The sequence below is a fragment of the Thunnus maccoyii genome, chromosome 18, assembly GCF_910596095.1.
Source record: "Thunnus maccoyii chromosome 18, fThuMac1.1, whole genome shotgun sequence".
NCBI classification, from domain to species: domain Eukaryota; kingdom Metazoa; phylum Chordata; class Actinopteri; order Scombriformes; family Scombridae; genus Thunnus; species Thunnus maccoyii.
In genome coordinates, this window is record NC_056550.1 from 22,757,276 (window position 1) to 22,769,987 (window position 12,712).

Here is a 12,712-nt window from a genome sequence, read left to right on the forward strand (position 1 = left end):
AACATGTGATGCTCCAGGAATGGATTTTGTACAGTTTCCTTGCACATATCTGTATTTTTGACTCCAGAAGAAGAGATGATGTCTGTTTCCTTAATAATCAGGGTTTTGCTTTATTGTCGTACTGTCAGACTGGAGACACAGTGTGGGCACGGGAGGCAAAATATCCACAGATTTCAAATTAGAGCAAAAATTATTAATAGAATATTAACTATTTGATAAAAAAAACTATTTTGATGATCATTTAAGGCATTTATCAAATATACCAAACATTCCTTAGTTCCAGTTTCTCAAGTGTTAGGATCTGCTGCATTTCTTTGTCGTTTGTGATAGCAAACTGAAAGTCTCAGGGTTTTGGACTGTCTGGAAAAAAAACACAAGCAATTTTAAAGACATCACCTCTGGCTTTAGGGAATTTTAATTGGCATTTTTCACTACTTTCTGACATTTTATGGACAAGATTAGTCAATTAAACATTCGAATTGGCAGATTAATGATAATGAAAAGAGTTAGCGGAAGCACTACTTAAAATTAAAAAGGTTTAACAATATCCTACATAGCTTTAAAAAAAATTTGGATTAACTATCACTCCTACACTGACAAGTGTGTGATGAAAAACAAAGCAGCTTCCAGATGCCCTTTTGTTTTTTATATGCAATGTTCTCAATCTTTTCATGTGCTGTATGAAACAAGAAACCTAGAATGTTCAATTTGTAATGTGACATGTAAAAAGTGCCATAATAAAGCTAGCTGAATCTAACTTTTGGTATTTCATTTGAATAATTCTTTTTTAAAAACGCCTCTAGGTTTGTAACCTCTTAAAGGGATTGCAGTGAACATTTCAATGTCAACGTGTTAAATGTGTGTGTTTACCTCAAAGCTGTTGTTGACTCTACTGCAGTTCATTTCAGTGTAGCTAAAACACCGCTAGGAGTCCTCAGCTTTGGTCCACAAGAGTAACCACACATCTATCAGCCTTGTTTTCCAGGTGGACTGCACTGGGAAGAGATTATTGTCAAAGTGATGGATTAGTTGGGTACAAACTGAGGTTCTGGAAAGGGATTTCAATGCACTTTAGAGGAACCTGAGTGCCATAAGTTAAAACAATTTCATTCTGTGGCTGTTGTAATGTAAGGAGCAAGAGATTTAAGAGGATGACAATAGTCAGCAGTACCCCCCAAAATGGACCACCCTGCCTGGTAAACACCCACAATGCTCCACTTGTGCAGATTGGTTATAAATGAGTAGTTTCTAAGGCCAAGCTGACATCATCAGGAGGCAGATTTTGGAGCCACAAAAGACATTATACAACTGTTTTCACAGGCTGAGTTGTATTCTACATGACTAGTAAACTGATCTTGATGTGACAAAAAACTCCCTTTAGTACAAGGAAAGCACAAGTTGAAAAGTTCAATGTTCAAACAAGCCTTTCTGTGTTTGTCAGGTGATCATGATTAATGAAATGCATACAGTAGAGCTATTTTACTGCTGCATTTACAAATATTACTGGTACAACATTAACACAAAATCTGTTAATTTCAGCCATTGTTTAGTGTTAATGTAATAAATTAAAAGACATTAAGAAATCTGAGCTGATTCCAATCCTGTATTATTAAAAAGGCACTTTCGGATCACAGATTGTCCCACCCACCTAGTATATCAATAGACCTCTGTATCACCATATTCGAGGGTAAAAGGAAAAAAAACATATCCCAGTATTTTTATCTAAACTCAAAATTGGATTCTATAAAAAAAATCAGACACATCAGATTAATGATTTATAAACACAAAATTAAAGAAACCCCCTCACCAAAACAACAACAACCCTGAAACAACCAATGTAAGCACCTATTTCCACATTCCTGTAAACACCATTGTGAACTTTGCACTTACTTTTCATCACTGTTCCTATTCAGTTTCTGTAATTGTAAAAGAGATAGGACCATTATTCTGCCTGCATAGTGCAGGTTTTTGGTAAATTTTGTGAGGGTTGATCATCAGTTTTTTTTCCCTCGCTCTCTCTCTTTTATGCAATTAACTCTCCGAACATCCTGCAGCTCCTGAGACTGCTGCTGGCAGAGCCAATTAAAGTGTGTAACAATCATTCTAATTAGTGGAGCTGCTCCGCAGAGAAAACAGAAATATGTTAGTGTGAAGGTGTGCTGAGGCTGCACTCAGATCCACTAACAGTCATTACAGACACACAGAATATGCTGTGATTCACGGCTCAGTGGTTAATACAAAGGCCACACATCTCCTATACCTGCACTATCTGTTTTGAAGTAAAGCATATGTAAAAAGATTTAAGTCGCTGCCCCAAACCTTTCTTTGCTTCAGCACTGAGTTTACTACTAAAAAAAAATACCCATTGCTGAATATAAGTGATTACTCTCAAAATTTACATGATAACTTGTCAATTCCTGGAAACTTTGCACACTTTGTGGTTTACTTTTGTGTGCTTTCTTTCCAAAAATTACATGAGAGGATTGATAATCAGTATTGATATGATATCATATTTAACAGTACTGCTGGTTCCAGTTTTTTGAGTTGTCTCAGTTTACTCGAGTCCATACTTCGAAATGTATTTTTAAATGTGTGTATTTTGAGTTTTCCAGTACTGGGTGTTGCGCACCTCTCAACAAGTGATTGTAAATCCATTTATGCTTCATTATCCTAAAAAAATATCAGGCTTTAACATAAAGCTGATAAGTTGTGAAACCATTTTTTATTGTGATTATGCTACATGTGTAGGCCTATATGTTTTAGTAAATTTTAGTAAATTAGTAAATAATAAAAAATCTACCAACTTGTATGTATGTTGTACCATGACAAAATGAGAAATGATCTGGAGAAAATAAATACATCTCAATCAAAATGAAAAACAGTTTTGATTATTATTAATATCATTAATAGGCACTAAAGCAGTCTAACAATCATATCAACCAAACTACAGCAGCGAGTACCTCCAAAGTCCACAAGTAACAAAGTATCCACAGGCTAACAAGTACTGAGTCTCCAGGCTAACAAGCTAACAGGCTAACAATCACTGTCTGACTCTGGTACATGAACGAATCTGGCTAACCTTTTGCACATTGCTAAGCAGCACTTTACAAACTGATCATGAATCCCAAACTGTAATTTTTACATTAATGTTCATCCACCTCTTAAGAAAACAAGGTACATTGTGTAGAGATTTAGGTTTTGTAGTTTGTAGTTTAAAAAAAAATACATATTATTTTAGACAGAGGAAAGCTAGCTATTTTGCCTCAGTCTTTATGTTAAGCTAGGCTACACATGTCCTGACTCTATGAAGTTATATTTGTGCCTTATTCCTCGGCAGGTGTTGGAACATTTTGAGCACAAAAAAATATTTTTTGCAAGGAAATAAAATCTTTTTTGTACAGAAATAATCATCACGCAAAGAATGATTTAATTTGAGCAAACAAAAATCTATTTTGCCCTCAATAAATTTAGTTGTGTGTTGGCTAATATCCATGCAGGTCAAACACTTTACAAGCACACAGAGCAAAGAAACTGAGAGGGGAGGTGAATAAAACTGTATGTGGATAACAGCAAACACAAAAATGTATTGAACACAGAATAGGTTTGCTCAAATTCAATTCTTTACATGATTATTTTTATACAAAATATATTTTATTTTTTCAATGTTCGATTGCACGCTCAGGAATTAGGGACAAATATAACTCTATACGACTCCAGCTCTGTCCTCATCTCGCAGACGACATTGGCATCAATCTTCTCATCTCAATGACAGAACGAAAGCAAATATGGAGTTATCTTGAACAATTCCTTAGATAACTCTAGGTAACCCTAGGTTGCTTTAAGTTTCTGTGTGATTGACTGTTTAATTACCTTGCAGTCTTTTTGTTCAGTGTATCTTTTAAATGTAAAGAATTATATTCCTATTAAAGCTTTAGGTTAATTAAAGAGTTTGGGCAACTGCAGGACTATTGAGTGTTAACTCAAAAGGATTCTTATGTTTTATGATATATAGAAATAAGTGCCTGCCGTCCTTGCCTGCCACACATCAAGGCCTATGAAGTTACATTACCTAGTTTGTTCAAATGGACCGGGGATTTCCTCAAGGACAAGACAAAATGAAACAAGATAGGAGAGGACAAACACACAGAAATTGGAAAAGCAGAGTGGAATCATGCAGGGAATTCAAATTAGCCTTATGTTGTTTAACTTAATGATTAATGATATTTTCTAGTAGTTTCAGTTTGAGTTTGAATTGTCTTTTTTTGCTCATAATGACACTTTTTAAATGTTTTTTTTTTTAATCATTGTAAACCTAATTAACTGAGGGCAGAATGTGGAAATGAAATGGAGGTTTCTGACATCAATAAATTGATAAACAATAGAGTGAATGAAGTACTGATATAGTGTGTTTTGAGTTATGGCTAGTAGAAGAATAAGAAAAAAACCTTGTACAAGGCGAGCGTTTGGGCTTGTGGGCCTTGGAGGAGGCTATAATGATGATGATATATTGAGCTATAATTGAATCTGAATTCAATTACAGCTATATGGTGTTTGGCACAGAAGCACTTCTGTATTAGCCAGACTGGATGTAATTCAGCTTTAGAGCCCTAGCTCATGAGTAGAAGTAAAAGAACAGCTCTCATCCAAAGGCTTTTTGCCTGAGAGGAATGAGATGACCTTCAGATTGAAGAAGAGGGTGAACTTCATGCTCTTTCTGCTGTATGAATCATGGGGTCAAGATGCAAATCCAAAAAAGTTGTTTACTGAAGCATGAGAGAATTTCTTAAAGGGGTGAATGAGGGAAAATTGACATCTATAAATAATCTGAGGAAGATTTGAGGGGTAGTTTTGTGACAAACAGTGTCATGTATTGCCAGTTATGGAAGAAGAATTCATATCCTTTACTTAAGTAAAAGTACCACAGTGTAAATATACTCATTACAAGTAAAAGTACTTCCAGTAAATGTAGCTAATAATACTTCTTTTACTCAAGTACAATTTTAAATTAAGTATTACAAATAAAAGTACTTGTTTTGCAGAAAATTGTCTCATGACTGATGTTTTATAGCCAACTAGATATTACAATGAATTCCATAATTAATACTAATACATCATGTGTAGGCAGCATTTTGCTGCTGCAGCTGCTGGAGCTAATTTCTATACAGTTACATCATTTAGTCCAGAAGCTCCCAACCTAAGGGTCGGGTCCCTCCGAAGGGTCACAAGATAAATCTGTGTGGTCATGAGATGATAAATGGGGAAGGAAAGAAGAAAAACATAGTTCTGGTGCACAAATTTTCTCTTATCTTTTCTGTTTTGTGAAATATTGCAGAGTTTAATATCCTTGGGCCTCAAACAGTTTTTGAAATGAAAAACCATGTCAGAAGTTTAGAGGGGAAATGTCTCTTTGGTGGAACTGCTAACAACTCACAGACATCTGAGACATGAAAAAGGAGCCCAAACTAGACAAAATAGCCCAAAAGGTTGGGAACAACTGGTTTAATCTTTAACAACATGTTGTATTTAATAATCTTCTCATAAATTTCTATGTTAATATGAAAAGTAACTACTAACTAAAGCTGGCAAATAAATGTAGTGCAGTAAAAAGTGTAATATTTCCCTCTGAAATCTAGTAGGGTAGAAGTAACAAGAAGCAGAAAATGGAAAGAACAAGTACAGTACTTGAGTAAATGTACTTCATTACATTCAACCACTGCGTATTGCACATCTTTAGTTTGTTATGCTGCTATGATCTCAAATAATCATTATATGAGGGTTTTGTCTGAGAATTACATGTCTTCTAAATGTATAAAGAAAGTCTTCTCTTACCTGTTATGTTGCTTCTTCTGTCTCTGTACAGAAGTTTGTGTGTAAAGAGCAATAATTTGTCATAAATCAAGCAATTACCCATCTGCTTCCTTTGTCTGCGTGTTTGTTCTTAGTGATCAGACTCTGATGATGACAGGTGTTGCCAATGAGTTGATTTGTCAGCTGCAGAGTGAGTCACATTAGTTCAGGGACTCGCTGCCTGTTTTAGGATCCACAAAAGCTGCTGCCAGATGTTGGTATTATATTAAAAAAAGTTTAGCATCAATGTGCTTTTTAAAAAATTTAATTAAGAAGCGTTAACTAGTCTGATAACTTGACAACAAATTAAATCACACATGCCTCAATGCAACTAAGTCTTTAAATGGTAAATGCATTGTACTTGTCTGCCCATCAGAGGAAGCTAACCATTCACACACTGATGGCACAGGAGCAATTTGGGGTTAAGTGTCTTGCTCAAGGACACATCAGCATGTGGACTGGAGGAGCCGGGAATCGAACCACCGATTTTCCGATTAGTGGATGACCCGCTCTACCTCCTGAGCCACAGCCACCTTTCAATATGCAAGAAAATGTTATGTTTGCCACATCTGGCATTTTCATTGGTTGAAACAGATGTGCACACAGAATATTGGAAGGGGACATAAAACACTTTTACTATATTGCCAAAAGTATGTGGACACCTTGTGTTCTTCTGGTCTGGGGGAGTTTTTCATGGTTTGGTTGAGGGAAATCCTAATGCTACAGCATACGTTGATATTTTAAACAGTGTGCTTCCTATTTTGTGTCAATAGTTTGGGGATGGCCCTTTAATATTACTGTTTTAATTACTGGTAACGAAGCTCGCCATTATACTAGCTGTCAGGCTAATGTGTTGTTAATATAAGAATCAAAGTAACTGTTCATTTACTGTACTTTTACTTTTAAGAACTTTATGTGTATTTTTACCAGATTAACTATTGTATTGAACTTTCTACGGGGGATTTATATCAATATTTCACTGGTGACACTTTGTTTCTTCCTGGCAAAAGGGACATCAAAACTAATCAGACCTCTACTGTCGTCTATACTTTTGTGAATCCAGTTTCCTCATTACTGTACTGATTGATTTTCACAATACCTAACTATAGTATATGGCATTTCATATCACTATTTTTAAATCTGTTGTCCAATACTGGTTTTCACACTGTTTTCACATAAGTCAGGCCTTATTATCCAACATCAGAAGCCGACCTGACTGATGCTCTTGTGGCAGAATGGGAGCAAAGTGGTTCCAAAATCTTGTGGAAAGCCTCCCCAAAAGAGTGGAGGTGGTTATAGCAGCAGATGATTAATGCCTGTGGTTTTGGGATGATATGTTCTGCAGTCACATATGGGTGTAATGTTCAGGTGACAAAGTGTAGAGCACTAACAACCAAACTGTGGTAAAGATCTGGTAAATTAACTTCACTGGGAGATATCAGTATATATACTTATGGCTACATAAAAAGTAAAGCTGCAATGATTAGTTGATTAATCATTAGATCAATCAAAAGCAAATGAATAGGGTGACTATTTTGATAATTGAGTAATTGTTTTTGTTATTATTTAATTGAAAATGCCAAATGAAATTTTCTGGTTTCAGCCTCTCTCAGTTTTTACTATTTTCTGACATTTTATAGACCAAATGATCAATCGGTTAATTAGGGAAATAACTGGAAGATTAATCAGAAATAAAAAACAAACATTAGTTACAGCCCTAAGAATATAACAAAAAATAAAACTGGGAAACACTTCAGCTGAGATTTTGTGAATAACCTCTCTGAAGTTGAATGTTGGATCATTTTTCCATTAGATTGCATTAGTTTTTATCACCAAACTGACCCTGTGAAGGTTTATATGACCTCTTCATGATGTCCCCAGGGGAGACATTATGACAGTCATATCAAATGTGCTGCTGTGTCACCACTAGATGGCACAAGCAGAACATGACACAGCCCGGTGTGGGACAGATATTGCTGGAAGGAAATGGTTTTAAAGATGCTTTCGGCCTAAAATTGTTTTCTGATGATGATGATGTTAACATCCTGATTCTGATTGTTTTCAGGGACTGAGAGGCTGTGTCACACTCCACTGTGCTTACTAGCTTGCACTGCAAGATATGAGATAAAATAAAAAGCCGGTAAACACATATTCCTCAGGAGTGATACTGATAAAGGCCACGTTTTATTGAATCAGAACTCAACATCTAGTCATGATAGCACACAACAGTGGTCCACTTCTCCATTCTAATCTAATCTGTGCAAACTCTTAGGTACTGTACAGCACAAAGGCCACACAGTTATCTCCCCAGATGACTTTTTTCATAATGTAACTTGTACCAAGTAGATTTCTCAGTGATGGATGAGCCGGAGAACAAATGATTGCAATTGTGGTGGCCCTTCTCTAAAGGTTTCCCTCACGTCGTCTGCTTCATTGCTTTGGCCCACATTTCCCCGCAGGTACTGTTATCTATCACTGTTTGGCACAATACATTTTACTGAGGAATGTACACACACCCAGACAAGAACGCACATAGACACACACTCCCTCCCTAATCTGTTCCACCATTATGACTGTGATTGTTTTGGGATTTGTGGTTTCTTTTATTATTCATTTGTCAATTTAAATTAAAATCACTGTTATAATTTCTTGTAGAATATTTTATTTGCACTGGCAAGTTTTAGATTGGATTCTATTTTGTGACAAAGTTTTATTTGTTCAGAATAGTTAAGCAATATTACCGTCATTGTTGGCACAACAGTGATGCGGTTAGTGGTAAGCATCACTGTGCCAACAATAAAGGTAAAGCACACCTTCTCCTGTAATATTGCGATTATACAACATTTACCAACAGAATAAAAGATATAAACAAAATGTATTCATATTGTGAGGCAGTTCGCTCTAAAAATAAAAAACTTTTTACTTGTGTTATCTCCGTTTCCATGGAAACACATGGGGTGTGACTAATACCTGGAAAACAATCACTCACGTCAGTAGAATCCTATGTAGTAAAACCTAGTTAACTACTCCAGCAAGTAGACCGAGCCTTAGTAACGACTTAAGCTAATGCTTTCTGGAGATTGTGGCATTTCCCAAACTGAATAAATACCACATTTATAAAAACAAAACTGCTTTGCTAGCTTTATCTCGTTGTAACTAAGATATCCGCTGAAAAAAAATATTTTCCGGGTACAGATTTAGCTACTATGTCCACAAACTTCACATACAGTTTTAAGCTAGTAGCGCTGTAGCACCAGCACAGCTGATGGAGGATGCCGGAGTGAGAGCAAAGATACACTCTCTCTACTCTATGGGGGTGCCAGGTAACGATTAAGAGTGAAGAAGGGTTCGGGTTTTGTGTGTGTGTGTGACTGTGTGCATGTGTAACTCGTGTTCAATCCACTCGGCAAAGGGTTTGCTTTGTTTTCCCCACAACCCCTAATCAGTTCAGTTCAGTCATGCTGATTTGAGCACGTTCTAAATGTCTAGTTGACCAATCAGATTGCTTGGTCGGAACTATGTATATGTGTATAATTTAAAATAACATGTCTGATAATGTTCAAGCCCTACAATCTGTTGCATGGTTGTCTTTGTTTTCTAAGTACGGTTGTGAAAATGGTCAATAGCTATTATTCACATCCTTACTTGTGTTATTTCAAGGAGAGGAAATAATCCCTTCAGCTCAGAGTAATTTCTTTCCCACACATAATTTTCTTCAGTTAAATCAATTCTCAGTATTTTTTTCAACAATTGCCATGTTCTTTCTCTGGTATTTTTTAGCCATGTTAGCAGCGCGGATGTAGGGATTGCAATGTTGATCTGTCAGTCAGTTGGTCCATTTTTGCCCAGATTGATGTATCTCAACAACAAAAGACCCTTTTTTATGGCAGAAAATTTTACTTGTCAGAGAAGGAAAAGCACAGCTGTAAATAATAACATTAACGGTGATCCTGTTCCAGTCCCAGTAAGTCACATCAGTAAGTGAGCATGTAACTTACTAGAGTCCTGGAGCTGGCTCACCTACATGTATTGCAGCCATCATTAAAGGTGACCATTACTCTAGAGTAGACTAGAGTAGCTTTGCATCATTCACAGTTCGAAAAACCTCCTTATTTATCCTATACTGGCCCTTTATGCAGCCCCTCAGTTCAGCCTCTGTTTCAAACAGGCAGTCTTAGCTCCTGTCTCTTTAAGGCCCCCCTCCTGATGAGCCCACTCTGTTCTGATTGGCTGGAAGCCTACCGAAGGGCAGCTGTATCAGAGTCATGTTAAGTTATTGCTGCTTTTGCCACTTCATATTAAAAGCTTTCAAATGACTAAATAACAGGAGACTTTTATTGTGAAGAATTTACAGGAAATGAAACGTGTTCCTCACTGAATTAGCAGAGCTTCGTTAGCAGCGCTGAAAACCGTGCAACACAACAACATATGGAGGTATTTGGAGCTATTTGTTCAGCGGATCAGTTAGAAATAATGCAAGGAAAAATAGTACAAGCAGAAACAGCCACAGTGATTACATTAAAGGTGCAGCGCATAGAATTTAGTGGCATTCAGCAGACACGAAAAAAATTAATTCATTATTTCATTATACTGCAATGACTCCTGACGGATGCTCTTTTTTGTGGTCTATGGTTGTGGGAAGTTGTTTCAGTATTGCCCATCTGACCCACATCAATATTTGTTTGATTGTATATCTGCATATAGTTCTGTAAATGTATTTATAGTTTTAGTTTGGGGAATTTAATGTTGGGAAGTGCTCCTGTGAGGTTTTCAGTGAGGCAGGTCTCAGGATGCCAGGTACAGATACACTCACCGCACCTGTTGATTGACACTCATTGTTGGTGCAAAATTAAAAGGACCCAACCATGAAGCTGAAGGACTATTGCACACTGAAGAAGGCATAGCTGAAATGTGAGTGCATTGAGTCAATTGTCTCAATATCTACTTGATGAACTGGCACCAAATTCAGCACACACATTCATTCACCCCTCTGGATGAATTGTAATAACTTTGGTCATTTTTTAACTTTTCATCCAAATTGTATCCCATACTTTGGTTAATGACCAAATACCTAATAAAATATTTGCCATCAGCCTCAGATGTATTTTGTGTTTGATGCTATATAGCAAATGTTAGCATGTAAGCATGCTAAACTAAGATGGTGAACATGGTATACATTATACCTGCTAAACATCAGCATGTTAGCATAATCACTGTGATATTGGCATCCTGCTGTTAACATTGAGCACCACCATACCTAAGTAGAGCCTCTCTTTTTTAGTTCCAGTTTTTATATTAGGTATTTTTCTCATCTCTTGGCTGAAGTGGCATTGCCTGGAGTTGCAACTGTAATTTGGTTGTCAGTGACAATGAAAATTAAGTAGCAGAACCTCGAAATAAAAAAACATTATGATCACCACAGATGCCAAAAGTTGTAATTCTCAATCTGACCAACCTGATTTTATCAAACACACCCATGAGCAAGTTTAAATAGAAATCTGTAGTTAGGCTTCCATTGTGCACATGAACACCGCCGAGCGCACCGTTTTATAGCTTCAGTTTCAAAGTGTACCTGTAAATGTCTTTAGGGGAATTTGTACGGGCTTTAACTCATCAGGCCATGACTATTTGCAAGACGTGGGATGTTGCAGCCTTGTTTCAGTAATTATCACAGCACACACAGATTCCCTGATACATTTGCAAAACTGTCCTGAAGGATCTCAGAAATGTTGACACACGACTTGTTAAGAGAGCTCGTCAGATGGATGCATATGTATTTTCATTAGCTGAATGGATTATTAGCCCAGTTAACTATTCCGAATGTCACTGATTTCCCCAGAGGCTCGTTAGGAGCACATGGAAAGGCGTCCCGATGAGTCTATGGCTTGTGATTAAATTGGTAATCAACTCTCTTAAGCAATAAACAGAGTCAACAGGTAATTAAATATGATTCAGCCCCAGGTAATAACCAGCAAGTGTTGTATACGTAAAATAAATGATGCAGTCATTTCCAATGTTGCGTTACACCGGCCTAGGTGAGTACATTTACGATACCTGTTTCTCTAATGTGCAGCAGAACAAACATAAATGCAACCTATTTAATTTAGTAAACAGACTTTTCCAATGCTAACACATATCCTATTCAGTAAGATTTGATCTACAGCTCTCCATCGTCTGTGTCTGTTTTGAGCAGAAAATTCAATTATGCTTTGGTGACATTATATTTGCAAGTTCATGAATTATAGATCTCAAGGTTAAATGTATCGTCCTGGATGTGGCCTGACTGAGGTTTCTAGACATCAGGTTAGGATAATTAAATGGAAAACCCTTTGTTCCCAATTGGTCAATGACTGGTACAACTGGTGAAAAAGAGAAAATGAAGCCTCTGTTTCAATCTTCCTCCCTGATATGTTTTGTTCTATCTTGATTCAGTTCTCCTGTGGCTGTCTTACTGTCAATGCATGAGTGTCTCTTTGTTCATATTCCAATTATCTCTCATTTTCTCTTTAATCTGCTCACTCTGCACAAACTGCTTTTCTCTCTCTGACATGAATGAAGAGCACAAGCGTGTGATGCCTGAATAACTGCAAAACATCAAGCTGGCACCAAATCCAGCTTGATATTCTGTTCTTTGGGGATGAAAATACTGTCAGTATTCATGGGGGGATGAAATAATTTACAGTCTAAAATGCAAGTATGCTTGCAGAATCTCATAATGTAATAAATGTGTGTGATGTAATTAACAGAATGTGATGGAAAACTCAAAGTAAATAGTAACCTAGAATGCATTCAGTCAGCAACTACTCTATAATCCAATCCCCTGCATTTATCATTTAAATAGTAAAACATGTTTATAAGTTTTCAG

The 12,712-nt window shown here is 36.7% G+C and overlaps 1 long non-coding RNA gene across 1 annotated transcript; it reads right to left on the reverse strand.

Annotated features, from left to right (window-relative positions):
- Positions 1–85: 85 nt before the first annotated feature.
- LOC121883724 lies at positions 86–5,970 on the reverse strand. The gene is made up of 4 exons (XR_006092260.1): positions 5,830–5,970; positions 1,891–1,916; positions 871–995; positions 86–360 (listed from the first exon to the last, which is right to left on the reverse strand). It is a non-coding gene; the product is annotated as an uncharacterized LOC121883724 (long non-coding RNA).
- Between the last annotated feature and the right edge of the window lie 6,742 nt (positions 5,971–12,712).